The following is a 4423-nucleotide window of genomic DNA, read 5'->3' as shown; positions in this document are numbered from 1 at the left end:
CATTCTTCAGATGCAAGAAATGAAAAACAGTTATTAAAAATTGATTACAAAAATACAGTTGTAACGATACATGTAATTCATTGAATTGAAAGTTAGTTTGACATCAGTGTATTAAATCATCACCTTAGAAAGGCCTTTACATAGCATAACCTTTACAAAATTTTTGAAATTAGATAACATTTTCAATTTATCCCAAAGAAATAAAATACTATAAGGACCTAGGGGAAAAAAAAAGAATCTTAAACTATTTCTATATCGAATGCTATCTGAAATGACACATTTATTAATGAACCTATATATTATGAAACAATGTAGAATTAAAAGTATTATATCTAGGAGAGAATGAAATAGATTATGGATATTATACAAACAGAATACAGATTACTTTAAAATATCCTTTTTCAGACAAGCAACAGAAATATCTTTAGTTTCTGTATTACTCATTTCAACAGATAAGTTAAAATTATTTCTGATTATAAAAATCACAAACTCTGCAGAAATCATTATACATGTATACAAACAAATCTTGAATACATTTTGACATCGAAGTTAGGCAATTCACTTGGAAGAATAGCATGGAATCCATGAATATTTAAAGTAAGATATTAATGTGGCTTTGTATTGTGAAAATATTTTGTATGGACACAAAGATGGATAGGCATTTTTGAAATTTAAGAAACTTAACCAAACCATTATGACTTAGGAGAAAATTTTTTGCAGCCTTCCACAACTTCAAAGAGGTGATACATACTTAACCTTTTGGCAATATCAAAAGCAGCTTCTTCCAAGTTGTTCTTGACCTGGTTTGATATAATATTTCAATAGAAGCAGATCCAGCGTACCTTTGTTATTTCTATTCCCAGCAGCAAGATGCAAGGTTGTCAAGACTTCTTTAGTTTGGGCATTGGTATCTGCATCATGATGCAATAAGAAAGAAGCCACTCTGGTATTATTCCACATATAAGCACTATGTCTAAGTATCTAATGTAGGCTTCTGGATGAAGAGAGCTATACTCATCATCATCCCTAGTATTCACATGAGTGGCCTTTTTGGAAAGTAGTCTCTGCACTGTAGTAAGCCGATTATTTTCAACAGCCCAATGAAGAAATTTGCTTGGACACTTCTCTATTTTTTTCTAGCAAATGATACCATTCCTCACTTTTTCATCTAGTTCCTTGTCTTCATCAGAATTGCCTAACTAGAGACTTTGAGTACCAGTGGGAATGAGGCGTACATGTATTCCCCAATAGTTCACGTTGGTTGAAGTAGTCAGAAAAATCCAGTGAATTTTCTACTTCTGTTTTTTCACCATGATTTTTTTCTCTTTTTCCATTTTTTACTATTTGAAATTATTCTAACTGGAGAATAGGGAATGCATAGAGAGCAGAAGAAATAAATCCAAAAACAATCTTCACAGAAGCAAATTCTCAGAGCTATTTCATGACTTTGCAAAGGATAAAGTGGCTGAAGTTAGTATAAATTTAGAAGTATGAAAATGGGAGGGGGGACCAAGATGGCAACAGGGCAGTAGGGAAACACCACAGCTCTCCCCAACCAAAAAGAGAGTTAGAGTTCCTAAGCTTAACCTCCCCAAGAGACCGACAAAAACAAAAAGATGAACACCCAGAGAAATACAGGAGGTGGAAAATAACAAAAAAGAAAGAGAGAAAAAGAATTTCAGAACAGAGAAGCACGAAGACTCCACCTCCAGTGCTTACTGGTGGCAAGCAGCGCAGCAGGGGCTGCTGGAGTCCCAGAGAAAAAGGAGGCTGCCTGCAAATCACCCACGCAGAAGGACTTAAGAAAAGAAGAAACAAAGAACTTCCACTCCTCTGGTCGAACCACTATTAAATAACCCCATGCTGCTGATCACATGTATGGTGTATATGTGTACACCATTATATGTTACAGACCGTGATAGACAATTTGCTCCAGGAAAGCTACAATGAGTTTGTGACTTTAAATGAGCATCATCATCCCAAAATACTGTGAAAATTGGCAAATTTTGTAATCACTTAATTACAAAAAAAAAAAAAAAACCAGAAAACTACAAGTGGAGCTATGGCTCAAGTGGTAGAGCATGAGCCTTGAGCTGAATTGCTCAGGGACAGCTGCCAGGCCTAGAGCTCAAGTCCCACGACTGACAAAAAAAAGAGAGAGAGAGATCTTTCATGTGATGGATTCTAACATATTTATAAAATTATGTTTTTATTGCTTTGTATGTCCCTCCCCCATGGTATAACCCCTGTTTTCACTATATATGAAGTTGATGTATGTGGAGAAGGGAAAAAACAAATCGTTAAAACAGAGATACAGGAGGACCCATTTCAACAATGAGATGTACAAGTCTTTATGTCGAAAAAAGAACTTTACAACTTTGGTTGGGGGGACGGTGGGGAGGATACGAAGGGATGGGAAGGGGAAACAAAGGTAATGTGCTCATTATCTTACCCATGTAATTGTTACTCCTCTGTGCAGTATTTTCACAATAAAAAGAAGTATGAAAATGACAAAAATGTAAAAAGATATTCATATATTTCATTATATAACCCAAACCAGAAAGCAAATGTTGTTTAGATGATTTCTTAAAACATAGTCTTTCAGAAGCTGGGAAGGTGGCTCAGTGGTAGAGTGTTTCCCTTGCATGCATGAGGTCCTGGGTTTGATACCTCAGCACCATAGAAGAAGAAAAAGACAAAAGTGGTGCTGTGGCTCAAGTGGTAGCACCATCTTTGAGCTGAAAAGCTGAGGGACAGCACTCAGGCTCCAGAGTTCAAGCCCCACAAAAACAAAAACCAAACCAAAAAACTAAACAAAACACAGCTCTCACATTTGTAGCCTCAATTCTGTAAAGACACTGCTTCAGCCTAGGACTAAGATTTTAAGTGTATACATTTATCAACACTTCTGATTCAGATTTCTACATGAGAAAATTTTAAATCAATATTTTGTTCTTAATTTTTCTCTTTGTATATTCACATGCATCAATAAAAAATGGTGTGGACATCCCAGTAACATTCTCAAAGTACCTCCTGATGATGAGTTATGAAAAGTTGTATTCCATTACAAAAAGGAAAATAATGCTACAAATAAAGAAAACCAATAATTAATTATTAATGTTTAATAAAATAAAAACCAAACACCAGTGTTTCCAGTTTTTGAAGTGTTCTACATATTAGATTTTACTATTTACTCATATTCCTGTACATTTAAAACTGGCTAAGATTATGATTTCACAAGAGTTTTGTAGGCTACGGGTAGCCTTTAAAGTTACCCACTAAGGTTACTCTTTCTTTATGGCTCATCTCATCATTTGTATATGGCTTATAACATCATTTGTTTCTCACTAACATATAAAAGAAGCCCTCAAGTTTTAACAGAAACTGTGTAGTTAAAATCTTAACTCTTCTCTCTGTTTCTTTACACAGACTTTGTAACTTCTCATAGTAAAGTTTCTATAAACTCTGAAATGTACATACTTAGTAGTATATGTCTGCTACCATAAATCTTAAATACTTTATGGAAAAGTTTTATGACCTGCCGAACAGTCTTAATTTTGGCATATATAAGCAAATTCCCAAAATTAAACATATTTAAAACAATAAAATTTTAACAAACCTTAGGACTTGCTACAGTGCTCATTATGACAGGTGCCATGTATAGAATAATTGAATTTCTACTCTTACACATCTCTTGAACAACAAATATCTGGAAATATTTTGTTATTGACATATCTAACTTGACTTTATTCTTAAATGTTTGCTTACATAAGAAATATATGGTTCTAAAATTTCACGACAAGTCTTTTGAACTTATTTTTGTTGAATTTTCTAGTTTAGGAAAATCAATTCCACTTTATGTATAAAAAAGGTTCCGTGCTCAGTTTGGCAACACATACACTAAAATTGGAAAAATACAGAGAGAATTAGCATGACGCCTACGCAAGGATGACAGGCAAATTCATGAAGATTTCCACATTTTTACAACAACAGATGCTGGAGGGTATGTGGACAGAAGGGAACCCTACTCCATTCTTGGTGGGAGTGAAAACTTGTTCAAGCACTTGGAAAGAAGTATGGCGGTTCCTCAAAAGATTCCACATAGAGCTCCCCTATGACCCAGCAATCCCACTTTTGGGCATTCATCCAAATGATCAAACAAGACCATACTATAACTACCAGCACAGCTATGTTTATTGCAGCATTATTTACCATAGCTAAGATAGGGAACCAAACCCGATGCCCCTCAGAAAATGAATGAATCAAGAAAATTTTGTGTGTGTGTGTGTGTGTGTGTGTGTGTATGTATTTTCCTATCTATTTTTCTATCTTTCTATCTATCTACACATACATATATATGTATATATGTTTGTATATATGTATATTTATATACATAAATATAAATATAGATTGGAATGTATAT

The 4423-nt window shown here is 34.3% G+C and overlaps 1 non-coding gene across 1 annotated transcript; it reads left to right on the top strand.

The window, feature by feature from the left end:
• The first annotated feature begins 3876 nt into the window (after positions 1–3876).
• LOC122096905 lies at positions 3877–3983 on the top strand. Its single transcript, XR_006145425.1, has one exon. It is a non-coding gene; the product is annotated as a U6 spliceosomal RNA (small nuclear RNA).
• Positions 3984–4423: the final 440 nt, after the last annotated feature.

Source organism: Dipodomys spectabilis, unplaced genomic scaffold, assembly GCF_019054845.1.
Source record: "Dipodomys spectabilis isolate Male_0828 unplaced genomic scaffold, ASM1905484v1 ptg000401l, whole genome shotgun sequence".
NCBI lineage: Eukaryota > Metazoa > Chordata > Mammalia > Rodentia > Heteromyidae > Dipodomys > Dipodomys spectabilis.
Note: the sequence above shows the minus strand (reverse complement) of the source record. Positions and strands in the feature narration are given on the sequence as shown.